The 22114-nt window shown below is 43.1% G+C and overlaps 1 protein-coding gene and 1 long non-coding RNA gene across 2 annotated transcripts in view; one reads left to right on the top strand and one right to left on the bottom strand.

Annotated features, from left to right (window-relative positions):
- The window catches only part of plcl1 (phospholipase C like 1), a 152990-nt gene that overhangs the window by 56973 nt on the left and 73903 nt on the right, over positions 1–22114 (top strand). The window lies entirely within an intron of this gene.
- Positions 2990–4098, bottom strand: LOC124871878. Its single transcript, XR_007039138.1, has 2 exons — positions 3148–4098; positions 2990–3053 (listed from the first exon to the last, which is right to left on the bottom strand). It is a non-coding gene; the product is annotated as an uncharacterized LOC124871878 (long non-coding RNA).

The following is a 22114-nucleotide window of genomic DNA, read 5'->3' as shown; positions in this document are numbered from 1 at the left end:
CATGGCTAAATTGTGCACAAGCATACTTGAAGTCTCCCACAAACACGAGGGATGAGAAAGAGAGTGGGCAAATGGTGCAGAGTCAAGTTAAGCCATTGCTGATAGACTCCTACCCAAAAAGACTGAGGGCTTGAATACTTTTTTTTACTTGGTGTGCACTTTTCATATCCACTGTACACACATGCAAATACATGCACAGATCTGTGGAAGTTAATTAATGACACAGAGACTCGCCCGCTCTTAACGTTGGCTGAGCTCAGTCTTGGTGATGACACATCGTTTGCAGACAGTTTCTGACTCGGCTGCCTACAGAGGACAGATCACAGGCCAATTACAGCATGTTTCTCCTCTGGGAGCATCTTGGCCTCAGTGTTGACTGGCAGTGGACACCTCCCACTGAAAACCTGCAGGGGGACACTGACGCACTGTGTTCGTTCTTATCTGAAGCAGTACCCTTTTCAGGTCTCTTATTTGCTCTCACTGACTGAGTGTGAAGCTTATTTGATTTTACTGTCTAGTCGTGACATAAACAGGCTATGCTATAAATGTAAAACATGTTGTTGTTTGACTGTGTAGCCATAAACCGAAGCAGGAAGAAAAGTCCTTACTCCTTAATAACTTACTGCTGGTTGTGTAGGAGGTGCTGAGTTAGAAACTTCCAGTATACGTGTTGACGATAGCCAGATACCAGATGCCAAACAAGACAATCGGTCAGCTGGAGGAAAACTGTTTCTTGGTGCATGAGAGTAAAAGGTTTTCGGGCCTCTAGGTTTCACTTCATGCTCTGCATCCCACTGCAGATAAAATTTATGGAAATGTCCAAATTCTAAAACATCTCAATTTTACAAAGTTTCTCCCATTTTTACTTTAAGAGAGTTGATGAAAAAATCCCTTGCAGATAAAGTGCCTATTTATACCCCTTGAGCTGCTTTACGTTTTGTGACTTTGGAGCCATAAACTCTGTTTTTTTTTGTGGTAGACCAACACAAAGTAATATATATCTGCAAATGAAATGAAAACACTATGTCGTTGTCAAAATCTTTTACAAATAGAAATCACAAAAGTGTGTTGTGAATCTTTTTTTACTCCCTCAGTATGATGCTACCACCACCATGCTGAACATCAGTGTTTGAAAGCTTTGTCTTCAGTCTTCTTGTCAGTGTGGCCATAAAGCTAAATCTGGGACTCCTCTGACCATAACGTATTTCTCCAGAAGGCTTTTGGCTTGTCCATTTACATTGCTGCAAAATTCAGTTGAGATTAATGAGCCATTTTGGAGCAGCTTATTTTTTTCATGGTCAGCCCTCTCTTAGTCCATGCCAATGTAGAACCTGCTATACTGTGGATAGCTGCACTGGTAATCCAGTATTTTCCTTGTTATGACCTGGTGATTTCAGTTTCTTTTCTGAAGATCCTAAGCATTTTGTCTGAGAGTGGATTTAAGGGTTGAAACTTCATTGACTGATTTAAATGAGCCTAGAGTTGAACGTTAGACCAGGATAATGATTCCAAACGCACGTCTCATCAAACGCCCTTAACCTCAACCCTCTGAAAATGGATGGATAGTGCTTAAACATGGAGGCTGTGGCAGGAAACCAGCCTATTTAAATCAATTCATCCAATTCTGCAGAGAAGATTTTAAATCCAGCCAGAATAATATCAGAGGCTTGTTGTTGGCTACAAAAAGCAGATGTTCATAGAACAGCTCTCTAAGAGACATTTAACCAACTATTAGTGGGATGTATGTATGCATCAGAGTCTTCATGTATCATTTCTGTTAAAAAATGTGTCACAGTAGTTTATTTTATAATTCCAGCCTGAGAAAAGAACATTCAAAATGCATCTACAAAGTCCCAGATTTGTTATGATTTTCATCTCCATGGTGACTGTATGACAACTTTTCACTACAACTCTATGTTGCCTCTAACCCACAATGTTTATTAAGACCATGTGTTTACTAAATGTTTCCTAGTATACACCAATTTTTCTTGGCTGAATCATTTTGACACAGCAGTCGATGGATCATTTGTTTGAAATCATAGTGTAGATTGGTTTTCGTCCTCTACTTGTCCACACTTGTGAATACTGGACCAGGCTGTAATTGGCCTACAGTTTATTTTCTCCTAAGCTCTCCAAATATGAGCACATTTTGCCTGTTAGGGCCCAGAATCAGAGTTTATGTACCCATAAAATCTATGTTACTTGGTTCAAGTACAAGCCTTCATTAGGCTCAGTTCCATATTTGGTGGAACCTGGTGTTGGTCTTCAGCTGCTTTATAAGGAATTTATGGAAACCAATCAGAACCCTCTGATCATCTGAGTTCAGTTATAAACTGCTGCTATAAACTGAACTGTCTTACAGAATATCTTTGGAACATTGAAGTGAAATGTTGTAGTCTCGCATTTTTTTTTTGTCCTACAAAATCTTCATTTAGTAGATAAAAACTGCCTCTTCGTTCTTCCATATTGGTGAAGGAACAAGAACCCTGCTTTCATTGTTTATCAGTACAGCTGCTCCTTGTTTTCCATGTTTCTCCTCACCATCTCAAGGCCATTTCCTTCTTCCTCACATTTTATAGCAGCATGATTGGTCTCTTGTCCACTTGTCCCTTTACCCTCCCTACTCATACTGTACATTGTTTTTTTTTTTTTGCATTCAGTTTCTTTTAGAGAAAGTATATTAACACTGGAGAAACATCCATCTTGTTATTTCTAAAATTTAGACTTCAGAAGAGACACAAGTTGAACCATAGTTTTAGTTTAATGCATTTCTCTAAGTTGTTTAGAACTAAGATGTTGTTTTACTGTTGGTCTTTTATAGGATATTTAATCACCGTTCTTTTAATTTGGCTTCACAATAAAATCTAATGTGTTTGCAGCCATCTTGCAGTTTTTCCTTGTGTGCAGGGCTGAAACCTTTGAGTGAAGCTGCCTCTTGTCATCATCTCTGCAATAGATCGGACCCACATACAGAGAACACTCCGGAAAATAGAATGAGTAAGAGATTGTTTATTGGAAGATGATAATCAGGAACGTAGTGGTCGAAAATCTCACTGTATGGAGAGAGGGGAAGAGGTTGAGTGAATACAGGGAACGAAAAGTAAACGAAACTAAGAATAAACTAATATAATTATGAGTTCGGCTTACTAGGTAGCTGTGGTCAGGACGCCAGGGGTAGAGAGATTCAGGATCCAGGTTTAACGAAGGTGAGTCCGTAGAAGGTTTCCTGGGTGCTGATCTGTGTGAGCTCGGAGTGGACAGGAGTGAGTCCGGTGTTCAGATGCTTACGTTGGGGGGTGGACAGGGTACGGTTACACGGCTTGGTCCAGGAGACGGCGGGAGCAGGAAACTGCCAGCTTGATGCGAATCCAAACAAAGACAGGAGATAGGATATGAAATCCACAGGGCGTAGATAGTCTTGATCATTCAGAGTAACGTCCGGAGACATAGTCAGTACACATTGATCTAGATCCAAAACTTAAGCTTTCAAAATCTGCAAAAGGAGCAAAGACATAGTTACACGAGGTCAAAGAACGAAGCATAAACTTAGTGTTTGTACCACTGGTGGCAAAACACTCTGGCATCGAAGTGCTGGCAACCTCCTGCTTAAGTACTGCTCAGAGTAATCAGTGGAATAAGTCGCACCTGTCACCCAGCACACCTGAGAGCTCCAGCGCCGTCTGAAAACGAGCACATGTAGCAAGCACAAAAACACAAACACAACCCAGATCCTGACACTAAGAATTGAGCACATCGGGCTTTGCGTTTGACCTTGTGTGAACATAAAACCCTGAGCTGTTTCTATCAGTGTTTTGATGAGCTGTTCAAATCACAAGTGTAAAATATGCAGTGAGTTTTAAGGAAGTGTTAGAACTGTTATTTTCTTATGCATTTTAATCAATAGATGGTCTCAAAAAAAAGTGATCTTGTGTTGAAACAGCCCTGAAAGTGAGGCAAAAAACAAACAAAAAAATCGGGTAACTAAAAGGAATATGCAATAAACAACATTTACAAAAACATCAACCCTTGCAGCATTCGCTTCTCCTGGATGAGCATGTAGCGACATTGGACAGTCACTGGCGTTGACTTTGCAGCAATCCCTCATACTGAGCATGCATGTAGCGACAGTGGAGAGGAAAACTCCCTTTTAACAGGAAGAAAACTCCAACAGAACCAGGCTCAGTGTGAGCGGCCATCTGCTGCGACCGACTGGGGGTTTGAGAGAACAGAGCAGAGACACAAAAAGAACACAGAAGCACTGATCCAGTAGTACTTTCTATAGGAAAGAAAAGTGAACCAGTAATGGTTGTAGCTCCTTTAGAGGCTTCATCTAGGAGAGAAAGACAGGTAAGCAGATGAACTCTGAGCCAGTTTTTAAGTCTAGTATGAAAGAGAGCACATAGAGTTAGTCACAGTAGAAGCTCAGCCAGTAGCTATGTCTAAGAGAGACAGGGTTAAACACTGAAAGACAGGGCCAAGTGTATCATCTGTATAAGGTGAGCATTGGGTTGTTGGCAGCAGCAGCTTGGCTGATGTCCTCCTCCAGGAAGATGCCACAGCTAAACATAGAGCCAGGCCAGCTTCTAGAAAGAGAAAAAACAGAGAGAGAACATAAAGTTCGTTTGTTCGTTGTCTTCCACTTATCCAGGACCGGGTCGCGGGGGCAGCAGACTCAGCAGAGACGCCCAGACGTCCCTCTCTCCAGACACCTCCTCCAGTTCCTCCAGGGGGAGCCCAAGGCGTTCCCAGGCCAGCCGAGAGACATAGTCCCTCCAGCGTGTCCTGGGCCGTCCCCTGGGCCTCCTCCCGGTGGGACGTGCCTGGAACACCTCCCGAGGAAGGCGTCCAGGAGGCATCCGGTATAGATGCCCGAGCCACCTCAACTGGCTCCTCTCGATGTGGAGGAGCAGCGGCTCTACTCCGAGCCCCTCCCGGATGGCCGAGCTCCTCACCCTATCTCTAAGGGAGTGCCCGGCCACCCTACGGAGGAAGCTCATTTCAGCCGCTTGTATCCATGATCTCGTTCTTTCGGTCATGACCCAAAGTTCATGGCCATAGGTGAGGGTAGGAACGTAGACCGACCAGTAAATTGAGAGCTTTGCTTTTCGGCTCAGCTCTCTCTTCACCACAATGGACCGGCACAGTGCCCCCATTACTGTGGCAGCCGCACCAATCCGTCTGTCGATCTCCCGCTCCATTCTTCCCTCACTCGTGAACAAGACCCCGAGATACTTAAACTCCTCCACTTGAGGCAGGAACTCCCCTCCAACCTGAAGAGGACAAGCCACCCTTTTCCGGTCGAGTACCATGGCCTCGAACTTGGAGGAGCTGATCCTCATGCCAGCCGCTTCACACTCGGCTGCGAACCGCCACAGCGCATGCTGTAGGTCTTGGCTAGAGGGGGCCAGCAGGACCACGTCATCCGCAAAAAGAAGAGACGAAATCCACTGGTCCCCAAACCAGACCCCCTCCGGCCCTTGGCTGCGTCTAGAAATCCTGTCCATAAAAGTTATGAACAGGACCGGCGACAAAGGGCAGCCCTGCCGGAGTCCAACATGCACTGGGAACAGGTCCGACTTAGTGCCGGCAATGCGGACCAAACTCCTGCTCCGCTCGTACAGGGACCGGATGGCCCCTAATAAAGGGCCCCCGATTCCATACTCCTGGAGCACCCCCCACAGGGCATCACGAGGGACACAGTCGAATGCCTTCTCCAGGTCCACAAAACACATGTGAACCGGTTGGGCAAACTCCCATGAACCCTCGAGCACCCTGTAGAGGGTATAGAGCTGGTCCAGTGTTCCACGGCTGGGACGAAAACCACACTGTTCCTCCTGAAGCCGAGGTTCGACTATCGGTCGGACTCTCCTCTCCAATACCCTGGCGTAGGCCTTACCAGGGAGGCTGAGGAGTGTGATCCCCCTGTAGTTGGAACACACCTTCCGGTCCCCCTTCTTATAAAGGGGGACCACCACCCCAGTCTGCCAGTCCAGAGGCACTGTCCCCGACTGCCACGCAATGTTGAAGAGGCGTGTCAACCATGACAGCCCTACAACATCCAGAGACTTGAGGTACTCAGGGCGGATCTCATCCACCCCCGAAGCCTTGCCACCGCGGAGCTTTTTAACCACCTCAGTGACTTCAGCCTGGGTGATGAAAGAGTCCAACCCCGAGTCCCCAGCCTCTGTTTCCACCACGGAATGCGTGATGGCAGGATTGAGGAGATCCTCGAAGTACTCCTTCCACCGCCCGATAATGTCCTCAGTCGAGGTCAGCAGTCTCCTGCCCCCACTATAAACAGTGTTGGCAAAGCACTGCTTCCCCCTCCTGAGGCGCCGGACGGTTTGCCAGAATCGCTTCGAGGCCAACCGGTAGTCCTTCTCCATGGCCTCACCGAACTCTTCCCAGGCCCGAGTTTTTGCCTCTGCCACAGCCCGGGCCACAGCACGCTTGGCCTCACGGTACCCGTCAGCCTCCTCAGGAGTCCCACAAGCCAAACACAGCCGATAGGACTCCTTCTGCAGCTTAACAGCATCCCTTACTGCCAGTGTCCACCACCGGGTTCTGGGATTGCCACCACAACAGGCACCGCAGACCTTACGGCCGCAGCTATGGGCAGCAGCATCGACAATAGATGCGGAGAACATGGTCCACTCGGACTCTATGTCTCCAACATCCCCCGGATCTGGTCGAAGCTCTCCCGGAGGTGGGAGTTGAATAAATCCCTGGCCGAGGGCTCCGCCAGGCGTTCCCAGCAGACCCTCACTATGCGCTTGGGCCTGCCAAGTCTGTCTGGCTTTCTCCTCCTCCAGCGGATCCAACTCACCACCAGGTGATGATCAGTGGACAGCTCAGCCCCTCTCTTCACCCGAGTGTCCAAAACATGCGGCCAAAGGTCTGATGATACAACAACAAAGTCGATCATCGACCTCCTGCCTAGGGTGTCCTGGTGCCAAGTGCACTGATGGACACCCTTATGTTTGAACATGGTGTTCGTTATGGACAATCCGTGACTAGCACAGAAGTCCAATAACAAAACACCACTCGGATTCAGATCGGGGAGGCCATTCCTCCCGATCACGCCTCTCCAGGTGTCACTGTCGTTCCCCACGTGGGCGTTGAAGTCCCCCAGCAGAATAATGGAGTCCCCGGGAGGGGCACTATCCAGCACCCCCGACAGGGACGCCAAGAAGGCCGGGTACTCTGCACTACCACTCGGCCCGTACGCTGAAATGATAGTCAGAGACCTCTCCCCAACCCGAAGGCGCAGGGATACGACCCTCTCATCCACTGGGGTAAACCCCAACACGAGACGGCTGAGCTGGGGGGCAACAAGCAAACCCACACCAGCCCGCCGCCCCTCCCCGTGGGCCACTCCAGAGTAGAAGAGAGTCCAACCCCTCTCAAGGAGATGGGTTCCAGAGCCCATGATGTGCGTGGAGGCGAGCCCGACTATTTCTAGTCGATATCTCTCGACCTCCCGCACAAGCTCAGGCTCCTTCCCCCCCAGCGAGGTGACATTCCACGTCCCTAGAGCCAGCCTAAGCATCCGGGGATCGGGCCGCTGAGGTCTCCACCTTCGTCCGCCACCCAATCCTCTTTGCACCGGTCCAAGCAGCAGCTTGGCTGATGTCCTCCTCCAGGAAGATGCCACAGCTAAACATAGAGCCAGGCCAGCTTCTAGAAAGAGAAAAAACAGAGAGAGAACATAAAGTTAAAAGCTGAAATAACAGCAAATAATGCAAAATTGGAGAGTTGTATGAGAATGTAGCAGAGAGAGTGAAAGTGGTCATTATGTCCTCCAGCAGCCTAAGCCTATAGCAGCATAACTACAGAGATAGCTCAGGATAACCTAAGCCATATAAGCTTTATCAAAAAGGAAAGTTTTAAACCTAGCCTTAAAAGTAGACAGGGTGTCTGCCTCACGGACTAAAACTGGGATCTGCCTCCCATTGTACTTTTAGAGACTCTAGGAACCACCAGTAAACCTGCAGTCTGAGAACGAAGTGCTCTGTTAGGAACGTATGGAGCAATCAGATCTCTGATGTATGATGGAGCTAAATCATTAAGGGCTTTATCCAAATAATAAATCATCTGATTTGGTATGTGTGTGCTTATGTAGCCAGCACAAGTTCCATATTGCATCTTACTATTCAAATTGGCTGCACGGTGGCGCAGTTGGTAGCACTGTTGCCTTGCAGCAAGAAGGTCCTTGGTTCAATTCCCAGCCAGGAGTCTTTCTGCATGGAGTTTGCATGTTCTCCCCGTGCATGCGTGGGTTCTCACCGGGTACTCTGGCTTCCTCCCACAATCCAAAGACATGCCTGTTAGGTTAATTGGTCACTCTAAATTGCTCTTAGGTGTATGAATGAGTGTGTGCATGGTTGTTTGTGTGTTGCCCTGCCACGGACTGGCAACCTGTCCAGGGTGTACCCTGCCTCTCGCCCATAGACTGCTGGAGATAGGCACCAGCTTCCCCGTGACCCACTATGGAATAAGCGGTAGAAAATGACTGACTGACTTTGAAAAATAATGTTATTAATAATGAATTAGATTCAAGACAATTTTCTCATTGTTTTTTATGGTAAAATATATATTCCACATTAAACACAGAAGACTGTTACAAGCCCACTAACTAACATTTATGAGATCATGTTTTGAATGTTTAGGGCAACATTCAAAATGAGTTTCTAAAACTGAAAATATTTTGGTGATGTTGGAGGTCAGAACCTTTCACAGCTTTCAGTTTAAAATAGGGACATACTGTAAATTAACCCAGAATTTCAGCTTTTAAAATTCTAAAGCTGTCATACGTTTAACCTATATGCATAATCTTAGTATGATTTTGCTGACCATCCCTGCTGGAAGAGACTGTCTTGTTTCTAAACCGAGCTACATTTGAACTACTTTGAAATTATTGTTATTGTAAAAATGGCCAAAATTGTTGTGATATAATTTTTTGTCGGTGACAAACAAGGCTATGGACTGACCAGCGGTAAACGCTGTATACTTTACAAAGCAACTTCTGACCCTAACAATAATAAAGCAGTGCTTACGACTGTCTTTGTATCTCCCTGGGAAGGAGCAGCATAACAGCTTGGTGCTCTAAAAGCCACTTGTGTATTGCATGTGGATCGAAAAAAAAAGGCTTGTGCTGTCTCAAGCAATTAGAGAGCAATGCTCCAAAAGCTTCGCGCTGTGCCATGGTCACCGCTGAATTAGATTGAACTCTGAACTCTGTATGCTGTGTTTTATACTCCAGCCAAAAACAGAAGATATTTGTCAAGCTGCACCCAAATGAGCTGAAAGTTGCCCATCAACTTAGAAACAGAGCTCTCTCTGAAAGACCACACTGCTCTCTGACTCATGTCTCATTACAACTTTGCCTTCCTTGATGTTTCTCTTCTACTCTTTCTCATTACTGCTGTTGTTGGTTGTAGCACAAGGTATATGAATCATCATTGCTTACACAACTGCAGCTCTCCAGCCTTACAGCTGTCAAATATAGCTTGTTATCCACTCATTACTTTAAAAATTCTGCCTGCTTTGTGTTGTACTTCAAAAAACTCCTTTGAGGAGTGGAGGGGTGACTGGTGAACCCCAGTTTCAGTGATTGTCATTGATGCTCAACAAATGCAGTTTTTTTGTCCTGAAGAGTTTTAATACACTGGGTAGCTGTTCCTGCTTCAGTCAGTTCCAGACACAATACTCGGAATCTGGTTAACCCACAGGCTAGACTGAGAAGTCCCTCTTTCAGTAAGAAGAGACGGAGACTTTTTCACAAAGCCATTCTATAAAGGCTCTCTCCATATCTTTCCTGGAATTTCAGTGATCAGAGAGCTTGCTCTCAATCCTGACTGACTCTACAGGACCCAAAACTCCATCCTGATTTGGAAAGATGTACTTTTTGTTATCACAGAAGTCTGTTTCACAAAAATTGTCCAACTGCTGTTGATGTGTAATTTCATATGCTGACGAAGGAGTTAGATATTTTATAGGTAGTTGTCATGAAGCTGTGTGCTCTTGGCTTGATACCCTGCATCTCTGTCTGAGACTCTTATTTTGAAATAAGAAACAAGGTAGCCCTTGATGTGCCCTGTTTTGTTGGCAAAGTGGGGTAACAAATGTTGCTTTCTGCCTTGGTCCACAACACTTGGTTACAAAAGCTCTGAAGAAGCTTCTGTCACATTTAAACAATTTACGCTGGCGCATTTAGAGCACTACATAGTAAAAGAAATGGTGACAGACATGATAAGATGGATTTGCTCGCACTGAGGAAACCAGGACTGGCTAACCATTGGCTGCTAATGATGCTGAAGTTGTGCTTTGGGGCCTCCTACTGGTGCTAAACTAAAGGGGTATTTCAAAGTTTTCTAATGTTCTTTGACTGCATTTGTTCAACTCTAGTTCAGAATCTAAAACCTGAACTGAATAGTTCTACACCAAACAGAGGTTTGTGAAACATTTTATGTGTTTACATTACATAACATTCATTACATGACACGACACAAATTGTATTTGTGAAAACCCAAAAAGGGACACTTTCAATCCTTTTCTGGCATCAGGATCACCTTCAAACTGGACAAAGTTAACACTGCCATATAGAGAGGAGTCAAAACTGGCCTTAAATATTCTGTTCAAGATGTTATTAAAGATTCATTAAAGCACAATTTATGATTTGTAAAACCTTTAATCTATTTGTGAAAACAACAAAAAAGGGGATTCTTAGTTTCTCAAAAATATTGCTGAAATCTATCTCATTCTCACTAACCCAACGTTGTCTTGCATTGTGTTGCGAGCTGGATGTATTGTTGTAGTTTCAGTGATTGTCATTGATCTTTAGTTAGTATCCTCTTGTTGTTTTGCAGCTCTGTTTAGGCATTTGTATTAAATTGTATTCACATGAGATGCTTTGAAAATAAGGGTTCTCCATCAGTGGATGTCTTGATATAATAATAATAATAATAGTAACAACAATAACAATAATAACAATATTCATAATGATAATAACGCTAATAATAAATAATAATAATGATAATAATGCAATGAATAATAATAATAATCATAATAATAACAATCATAAAAACATGTTTTTGGACATATGGAACATGAAGTGCTGAATCCATGCCTAATAAAGGTGTTTCTGGGTTAAAAACATGAGTTGGCACCCAGGAGGAATGAGCCTACTTCTCATTTCTCTCAGCCAGCTTATCAGTTTCCAGTGTTACCTTATCATGGGTCAGATCAGAAGCTGCCTTTTGCCAAGGATACAGCTTCCACTGGCTTCTCAGTAGTTTGGAGTTAGTCCAATGTTCAAAAGAGTGTTGCACTCACTGATTGTTTTTTCAGCCTTTAACTTGTACAACCGTTTGACCAATTAAAAACTATAAAAATAATGTGAGTAACCCCTGTTTTATTTCTTGGATGTTTGTGGTCCTTTTGGTGAAAGGCTTTCGTCTCAGGCATATTCTGCAATAATCTGGGAGGAGAACCTAGTTTTGACTGGAAGTTTGTGCCCTTTGTCACATCATATGTCAATAACAAAGTGTTGATAATGGTACATACCTCCATTTTCTTTAGTTTATTTCATCTTAACAATTTCCTGTTGCCTGCATGTAAAAGTTCTGAACAGGCAAATAGCAGTAGAATCTTGTAAAGCATAGTAGCTGTACCACAGCCCAGATCAAAAGTTCACTAAATAGACATAGAAAAGATAATGTCGCCTTCCATTTTTAACAAAGTGAAATTATGTCTGAAATGTGGAGGGTGAAAATACGTTTATCTAACGAAGTCTACTGATGTCTAGACACTAATCAGAACATTAACTCTAACCCTCAGCTGGACAGAATGTTGTGGCTCAGTTTTGATTTATTGTAAAGCTTTGGCTGCTGATATTGATTTTGGCCAGTTCCATTTCCCTTACGTAAAAAAAAGAATACTGAAAAAGAATTTTCAAAACAAAAAATCTCAAGCCGTCATTTATTTTAGCAGCTAAGGCATGTTGAGAGAGGAGTGGCGGTAAAACAGGTTTTTACTCCTATTTTACAACAAATACAATATAATTATAAATGTGACATTTTACCCTGACTTGACCATCTTGTTAGCATGGTTAGCCCTGCTAGCATAACCACAACAGCAGCCTGTGTGTGTTGTTTCCAAGAGGATGTAGACCCTTCAATCTGGGATTTACAAAAAAAAAAAAAAACTGCCAATATTTCCTACAGTCCCAAGACAGAGGTTGAAAGAAAATGCAGAGTAACTTTCCAGTACTCAGTTCAGCCGTCCTGTTATCTGCTGATATTCTTGCTCTATCTTGCACCCTGAATCAAGTGTGTTTCCTCTAAAATAGCTTCATCCATGTCTCTGCTTCCTCTGATGTTACTTTAAACACCATAATAATACTTAAAATAGCTGACAATGAGGCTTCTGACACACACCCAAGTGTTATCAGTGGGACCATTTCACTGCATGTTTCCTGTTCAGAAGATCAGATTTTCTGCTCAACGGGTCAGTAATCAGATCCGATAATCTAAAAATTGACCGTTTTTGTCCCCTTATGTTTAGGCCTAATTTGAACTGGACAGATGAGCTGAAAAGTCCTGTTTTCAACATATCTTTTGTTCTCTTTGAGTCCATCCAAGTGGCCAAGTATTATGGGCTTCCAAATATTGCATCCAATCAGTCCTTTGCATTTGCAGTATTGTGCACAAAAATTAGCAATGACTATTGGGATTGGATATATTGTACATCTCCTGTCATAATAAAGATATTCATGAATGTTCAGTAATTTTATAAAATACAAATGAGATTTTATTTACCCATGAATGTATTGACTAGTTGTTTTTCTTCTTCATCTGAAAAGCTCTGGACCAGTTCTTAATGTAATGCATGTACAACCTATTGTATTACATTAAGCATACCTGTTATTTAAACTGTATTTAAAAGACAGGTATGTATGTATGTCTGAACTACAGACATACTTAATGTACAAAAATGTAAACTATGTTTAAACATAAACAGCCATACAGAGGGTAGACTAAGTGATCAGCTCTTAGATTGGCATATATTAAATGAGACACTCCAATACATGAAGATGACAACAGTGTGTGTGTTTCTTTTTTTTGGTGCACAAATTAGTGGGGCTCAATTACACGTTTGGTTGCGGAAATCCTCTCAAGCTCTGGCGCTTGCACAGGAAATGTGTGTGATGCTGAACAGCTGAGACTGATAGCAAACACAAATTAATTCTGCTTTCCTCTTTCTGTTTGTTCAGCACAAAAAAAAGAAGAAGATTGATACCAATTATTTTCAGTATCCCATCTGGTGCCCTTCACCTGGCGTTGCTAGGCAGAGGCTGACATCATATTTTAAAAAGAAGCGTAACAGCTACATTGGGCTTTTAATGGTGTGGGTTTGCAGGCTAGGTGGTGCCCTGACAGCGTGTTTTGGACAGCGTTGCGTAACGGTCTCAGTCAGCGCTGAGCTTGTCTGTCAGAGTATTGTTTGAGTGTCTGCAGCTCAGCCTTGAGGAGACATTTCTGCTGAGTTCCCAGAGCACACACACATGTTTTATGGACTCACACATGACTCTCTGTGAGGGCAGGAGTGCATAGTTGTATCCTAATAGTTCAGATTTTCTCTGCATTTATTAGAGTGGACAACACAGAAAACCTGTTTTTTATGTTTATCTGATAAATTAGAGTATTTTGAGAATTTTTGCTATTTTCTATTTTTCTAGCAAAGGTGTGATATGTAACTGAGAAGTGGTGGAAAGGTTAATGAGACCTCCCTGTGAGTGTTGACTTTACATCGATTTGAGTGTAGCTCTTAAAGGTGATGGTATTCTCTCGGGTTAACTCAAACTTAAAACAACTTTCTGTTTCCCCTCCTTTACCTCCAGCAACAATTTCTGATCAGTTAAGTTTTTTTAGATGGGTCACATTCCTAACAAAATTAGATTAACCATCCAAAATAAGTTCAGTGCCTTGCAAAACTATTCACCCCCATTGGCATTTCTCCTGTTTTGTTGCCTCACAACCTGTAATTAAAATAGATTCTTGAGAGTTTGCACCATTTCAATTACAGAACATGCCTACAACTTTGAAGATGTTTTTTTTTTTTTTTTTTGTGAACCAAGCAACAAATAGCAACAACGTAACAGAAAACTTAGGCGTGCATAACTGTTCACCCCCCCTAAAGTCAGTGCTTTGTAGAGTCACCATTTGTGATAATTACAGCTGCAAGTCTCTTTGGATAAGTCTCTATGAGCTTGCCACATCTTGCCACTGGCATTTCTGCCTACTCCTCAAGGCAAAACTGCTCCAGGAAACTGCTCCAGCTCCTTTATGTTGGACGGGTTTCCGTTGTGAACAGCGATCTTCAAGTCTGACTGTAGATTCTGAATTGGATTGAGGTCTAGACTTTGGCTAGGCCATTCCAACACATTTAAATGTTTCCCTTTAGTAGTATGCTTTGAGTCATTGTCCTGCTGGAATGTGAACCTCCGTCCCAGTCTCACTGGCAGACAGACATGTTTTGCTCAAACATATCTCTGTATTTAGCACCATCCATCTTTCCCTTGACTCGGACCGCTTTCCCAGTACCTGCTGCTGAAAAAAATCCCAACAGCATGAAGCTGCCACCACCATGTTTTAATGTGGTGATGGTGTTCTTGGGGTGATGGGATGTGCTGGGTTTGTGCAAGATATTGTGTTTTCCTTAGTGGCAGAAAAGTTAAATTTTAGTCTCATCTGACCAGAGCACCTTCCTCCATACATTTGGGGAGTCGGCCCTATGCCTTTTGGCAAACTAAAAACATGCCTTTTTAACAATAACTAATGGCTTTTCCTGGTCACTCTTCAATAAAGCCCAGCTCTATGGAGTGAACGGCTCATTGTGGTCCGTTAAACAGACATTCCAGTCTCTGCTGTGTAATTCTGCAACTCCTTCAGGGTTACCTGTGATCTCTGTGCTGCCTCTGATAAATGCTCTCCTTGCTCGGTGTCTTAGTTCTGTTGGGCGACCCTCTCTTGGCAGGGTTGTTGTGATACCATGTGTGTTTTCCATTTGAAAATGTTGGATTTGATGGTACATTGGGGGAACATCAAACACTTGGATACTTTTTTTACAACTCCACCCAACTTGTACTTTTCAAGAACTTTGTCCCTGGCTTGTTTGAACTTGGTCTTCATTGTGTGATGGCTCTTGCTTAGTGCTGTTTCAGCTCTGGGGCCTTTCAGAAAAGGTGTGTTAATACTGACATATCATGTGACACATAGATTGCACACGGGTAGACTTAATTTCACTAGCTGTGTGACTTTTGAAGGTAAGTGGTTTCACCAGAACTTTTAATGGGCTTCATAGGAAAGGGGGTGTATACATATGCAAATGACAGCTTTGAGTATTTTCACAGATCCATCTAAAATCAGATTAAAAAGCATTTAAATTACAGGTTGGAATGTAACAAAATAGCTAAACGCCAGGGAGGGTGAGAACATTTGCAAGGTACTGTAACACTAAACTCCAGTTTAATAAAATTCAATGCCTTTATACTCCTCAGGAATCCAGGTCTAATCCCCCACAATCCAACTAAATGTAACTCATCCAATATAAAACACTTAAATACAGACCTGTTTAATCCAGTTATAATCTAATTCAGTCAATTATATCAATCCAGGATAAAGAGAAGAGGCGGAATACAGTCATTATGGATTTTTAAACTTTCCACTTAAATCTGAATATTCCATAATGCATGCTGTCTCATCTGTCCCCCTTGTGTCATTATTTTTTCTTTCCCATGCCTTCATTATTTTTTGAAATTTAGCATGTGAGGCACCTGTTATATTACACAATTATAAGGTTTGTTTATTGATATTTTAAAAAAGTGACAAAATGATTTTAAACACAATTAGGACAATGTATTCAAATAAAAAATTTGTTGCAAAAATATTGGTCAGACCTTATTAGAAGACAGGGTCAGATCCCTGACTGCCAGCAGTCACTTTTTTCTTTTTCCTCTGCTGGGCCAAATGTTTCCTCCCTTATCATTAGTACAATCTGAATAACCTAAACAGTTTTGGTTTTAGAGAATAAGGAGATGTTAACTTTAGCAGTGATCCATGTTAATATACAGAAATATGAATGGGTTTTCCCTTAAAAAAAAAAAAATCCAAATGCCTCACTTAAACTGGGTCACCTCAGAGTGATGCTGTTCGATCGGTGAATCGGTGAAACAATTTTAAGAGCAAATCTGCCTTTGCTCACCTGAAAACTTCCACAGAGGTAGACCCCAAAATGAGAAGGATGAGCTGGGTGGGGACAAGCAAACCCACCCCAGCCTGCTACCTCTCGACTCGCGGGTATTTCAAGCCGATATCTCTTGACCTCCCGCACAAGCTCAGGCTCCTTCCTCCACAGCGAGGTGACATTCCACGTCCCTAGTGGCAGTTTAAGCATCCAGAGATCAGGTCATCGAGGTCTCCACCTTTGTCCGCTGCCTAATCCCCTTCGCACCAGTCCCACATGGTTCCCCCTGCAAGTGGTGGGCCCACTTGGGGATGGCCTCGAGTCTCTTGTTCAGACTTGGCCCGGCTGGGTCCCACGAGGAGTAACCCATCCACCAGGCGCTCGCCTGGCCCCAGGGTGGGACCCTTTCTCCGCCGTACCGGGCGACGTCACGTGCCTTGTTATAGTAGTCCTCAAGAAGGTGTCTGAATAGCTATTCATGTTTGGCCAAAATGTACAGTCAGAGTTGTTCTCCTGCTTTGAGAACGATCACTCTTAACACCATAATTCATATTGTTTAGTGTTAGAGCAGCATGCTGCTACACTCAGCTCTCTTCCAAAGCTGTCGGTCTAACGCAGAAATAAACTTTGCCTTCATCTGACCAAGTCACATCAACAGATGGGCTGCTCAGAAACATTGCTGCCACAAACAGGTTAGTTGTAGTAATTAAACACTTTTTCCTTGTTTAGAATGCAAACCCGCCACTTGACTTAGGCACTTCATAAATTTACTTTGAATTGGCCAATGGCAGGAGCTAATTTCCATCCCTGTATATTAGAATGTAATCAAGTGTTAAGTTGCAGAGAGTATCTGCTGAAGTGATCTCCTCTTCCTGCAGAAATGATCCCTCCTGCTAGGATCATTTCATGAAATGAGGTCAGCGCTTTCATCTTTTTATGAATTCCTAGAACTGTAATCACTCGAACAGATTTCTGAGTCAGACATGCGGTTTGTTGTGTATACTGCAACCACCAGGGGGCAATAGATTGTACTTCACGTTTTTAAATGATCAGTAGCTGATACCAAGATTTCACTGAAAAGACCTTGTACAGTCTGAGGAGTGGAGAACTTACTTCGTCATTTGATCCCTTAAGTGATTCTTTGAAAGTTAGTCACGAGGCATCCCTGCAACCCAAGGAGGTCCTCACTATGATGCGTTTTAGCTAAAATTGTTTCAATTAAAAATACAAAGTAAAGCATTTCACCAAACATCCACCATACATTACATGCGGTGTTTAAGAATAAACCTCCTGAGGTGAGGAGTCTCCATTAAGCAGCTTTTAGTTTCAGTTATTCAAAATTAGCCCTCTACTCTTTTTTTCTCTTTCCTCTGCCTGAAAGATTCATTAAGCTATTTACTAACAGGGCTGCCTTCCAACGGTCTTCTCTTGCCATGCTTTATTTTCCCTTAATCTTTATTTTTACTTTTCATTATTTCTCCCTTTAACATCTCCTCTTGCTTGTCATTCTTTCCTGTGGGCAGCAAACAATTCTTCCATTCTCTTCCCATGTCTTCCTTATCTCTCTGCCTCCTTCTGGCCTGCTTCTCTCCCTCCTCCTTCCCTTCTCCTTATTCTACTGTCACTTCTCCTTCCACTTGATCTCAGCCTAATCCCCCCCTCTCCCCTGTTTCTCCCAGTTTGTATTCGTGTTTATCTGTGCATGTGTGTGTGCGCTTGTAGATAGCAGCAGCTTGCCAGGCCCACCGGAGAAGCTGGGAAGCTTTAAGGTGTTGCATAACAAATGTCCTCTTGACTTGAAAGTGTGTCATTGCTTTGGATAAGGGCCCCTTGTGGCTGCAGCCTAAAGACACTTATAGGGGTCCCCTAACAACATTAATGCCTGGACAGAAGGATGAAGGAAGAGGGCAGAGATAAAGGGCAAGCAATGGAGAAAAATGGCAGTGATGGAAAAGGGCAAGGATGTAGGACAGAGATAAAACAAGAAGGGGCGATCAACCGTGTAGGGGGGCCTACTGGTGGGATTCATGGGGAGTTAAGGGGAAGTGAAGGAATGGAGATGAAGCTAATCAAATCAGATAGATGGATGGGAAGAAATGGCAGGGAGAGAATGAGGCAGGTTTAGAGGTGAAACTGAGAAGTGGTCTAGACATGAAGGAGACGTTGTCCTCCTGTCTGTTTGCCTGGGTGGGTTTGGTTTGTCCTCTGATGCCACAATAGTTTAATTTATGTGCGCTGTCTTGCAGCCAGTGGGTATGGCTAAGAGCTGCAATGAACATGCATATCAGAATGGAAGATTACTAAACAGATCGTCTCAAATCTCAGTCCTGGCTGTTTTGTGTAGAGTTTGCATGTTCTTTCTGTTCATCTGTGGGTTTTCTCTCCACAATCCAAAACGTGCATGTTAGGTTACTTGGAGACTACTTTGCCCTTAGCTGTTAGAGTGTGTATGAATGATAGTATGTGTAGTTATTTCTGAGTTGGACCTGTGATGGGTGAGGTTCCTCTCAACGATAACTCCTGCCTCATGTCTTTTGACTTTTGTCATAGGTTTCAACGCCATTCACAACCCTGAACAGAATATAGCAGGTACAGCATAGTGATACATAATAATAATAATATTCAAAATGCTAATGAAAATTCTGCTCTAATAACAACACTTACAGTTTATATGGTGTGGAAAATGCAACTCAACAAGCTCTCTTGCCAACTCAAACTGCCATTCAGCAACAAACTGTGGAACAAAACTGAGTGAACAGCTTTTGTCTATTTTCAGGTTTTTTACCACCAAATGCATAGATGAACAAATTCTTTGCAGATTGATCCTCGCATGTTCGGCAATTACTCATATTTAAATGCTAACAAAAATTTCAAGCATTACACATTTTATTGTTGTTTGATTCTAAGCAGAATTTCTGCAGTTGTGTGTAGGTGGATGTGTGCTAGCTTGTCTGCACCTGTGCAGGGATTTGGCCAAGATGAGAAAGATACTTGCTGTAATCCACCAGAGATATTCCTCACGATGTCAGCACAGATGGCCACAGAGCCTGTAAGGAGGCAGGCCATGCTAATCACAGGTGTACAGTGCCATGTTCACCACTTTGACAGTTTTCATGTTTTGCTTCCTCACCACTTGGATTTAAAGTGGACTATTTGGGAGTTTGCACCATTTAATTTACAGAAATGCCCACAACTGTAAGGATGCATTATTTTTAAAGTAAGGCAAACAACAAATAGGACAAAATACCATAAAACGTCATCGTGCCTAACTAACCCCCCCTCCCACACACACACACACACACACACACACACACACACACACACACACACACACACACCCCTGCCATTCCAACAGATTTAAATGTTTAAATCTTTAAATTTAAACCACTCCAGTGTTGCTTTCACAGCATGCTTCGGATCATTGTCCTGCTGAAAGGTGAACCTCCTTCCCAGTCTCAAATCACAGGCAGAATGATGCAAGAATATTCCTGTATTTAGCACTTTCTATCTTTCCCTCGACTCTGACCAGTTTCCCAGTCCCTGCGTCCCCACAGCATGAGCATGATGCTGCCACCACCATGTTACACTGTGGGGATGGTATTCTTGCAGTGATAGGATGTGTAAGGTTTGGACCAGACATAGCGTTTTCCTTGGTTTCATAAATGCATTATACAGCACTGCTCTGAAAGCTTGCTTTTTGCTCTAAGCTGAAGTATAAAACCCAAACACAGACAGTATTTCACCTAATGACCAGGTTCAAGCAAGATGAATTATACACAGCCTTTCTGTTCATAGAAAACCGGAGAACTGAACCTTTTTGGCTCGTTAGGATCTGAATAATTGCTAACAAATGTGTTTCACGGTCCAGCACCGAATACGTGCTGCACAAAAAGCATCAAACAACACAGATATTGTGGGAGTCAAAGGTTTAACAGAGAAAAATACCTTTTGTTGAACGACTCACTTATGTGCGCTCTCTTGGGAATGCACTGTCATATCTGTGAATACTCCCACAGAGACCCAGATATCAAATAATCATTCTGCTTTCACACTACTCCTTCAGTGTTAATCAGATTTATTTCCCTTATCTTCTTTTCTGTCTTCCTCAATCTGACTGCATTTTTTTCATACACAGTACATTCCAGCACATTCAGTTTCATCTGTCAGGAGGCTTATTTGTACAACATCTATGCTGGGAAAGTTAAACCAAAGTACATAAGTATGAACTTAGGGTTAAAAGGCTGCAGAGAAGCTTTGGTTATTTGAAGGCCTACATACATCAAGGGGGTTCCTGCTCTTCCCCAGCACTCTATTAATGTAGGCTGGAGGGACGGCTGGTATAGGTGGGCTAGTAGGGCTAAGCCCTCCCTATTGTTTAAAATAAAAAATGTTAAAATACTTAATAAAAATAAATGAAAAATATTGTATAACATTTTGTGAAATTTACAACAAAACTGATGCTAAATAGTTTGGGGAAAATCCCAAAGTCTTACCAAAGGGCTAACTTCTCACAGCCCCGATCATTTTATGTCTTTCGTGGTTCAGATGATTGACAGATGTCTTGTCACGCCCCCTCAGTTTGTGGCTCATTGGGGCTAATTATGTTCAGCCCAAGGCCACAGGCTTTAGCCAATAAGGGTGGACGTACAATCACGTACCTCGAGCGCGAGTGTACGTTGGTGTGGTTTGGTGGAGACTGAGTAGGTATGATGGCGAGCAAGATTAACGTAAACGATGTGGATTATTTCATTTCTCACCCGTTTTCCTTAATGTCTTTTGAGGAAAAAATGGAAGTGAAGACGTTGGGTCGGATAGACCAAAGGATATTCAAATCCAGCAAAAAGAAAAGCGGCAAAACCGGAGTTTTTCTTTTACCTGGTCTCAGAGAAAGGACTGGCTAAGTCTAGCTAACAATTCTCTTTTCTGCTTTCCGTCCTTGCTGTTTGGAGGAGACACAGCTTGGACCCAACAAGGAATTGTTGATCTAAAACATTTATCGGACACAAATAAAAAAACACGAATCCACCACAAGTCACATTGGGAACAGTGTAAAATTGTCCATGTTGGGCAGGGTTAACATTGCCTGTCAGCTGGATGAGGGCCACAGCATCGCTGTACAGAAGCACAACAAGATGGTGAAAAAAACCAGACATGCGTTATCACAGATTTTGGATTGCATTACATTTTGCGGGGCACATGAGCTACCATTACGTGGGTCTGATGAATCGTCCTCGTCACTGAATCGGGGTGTTTTTTTGGATCTGGTTAACCAGTTTTCTTTTTTAGACAATCAGTTGGCAGATCACCTGTCAAATACAAAGGTGGTCAAATACACCTCTAAAACCAGACAAAATGGCATGCTTGATTGCATTTTAGAGGTTTATCAACAAAAAATTAGGGATGAAATATTAGCGCCATTTGTTGCGGTACCAGCAGACGAAACCACAGATGTGGCTTGTGTGAGCCATTGTGCTCAGGTACATCACTGAATGCACAGCAGTGGAGAGATTCCTGGGCTTTTTCCTGCTAGAGGACAGGTCTACAGAGGGATTTGAAAAGCTTCTGAAAGATGAGCTCCAGTCGTTTAAACTGGAAAATAAACTAATTGCCCAGACTTATGATGGAGCTGTGGTGATGAGCGGGCTAGGCTGCGGGAAGCCTTTCCTCATGCGCACTTTGTGCACTGTTATTCCCATAAATTAAACCGGATCATTCAACAGGTATGCTCATCACTTACACTTCTCAGGATATTGTTTGCAAATATTTTAGCTTTTGGAACGTTTCTTTCCAAGTCCCCTAAAAGAACTGCTGTCCTCGATTAAGTGCTTCGGGCCAAACATGGTGGAACTTCAAGAGACGCATGGTGCAC

This window comes from Girardinichthys multiradiatus, chromosome 7 (genome assembly GCF_021462225.1).
Source record: "Girardinichthys multiradiatus isolate DD_20200921_A chromosome 7, DD_fGirMul_XY1, whole genome shotgun sequence".
Lineage (NCBI taxonomy): Eukaryota > Metazoa > Chordata > Actinopteri > Cyprinodontiformes > Goodeidae > Girardinichthys > Girardinichthys multiradiatus.
The sequence above is the reverse complement of the archived record's forward strand: the minus strand, read 5'-3'. Positions and strand labels throughout refer to the sequence as shown.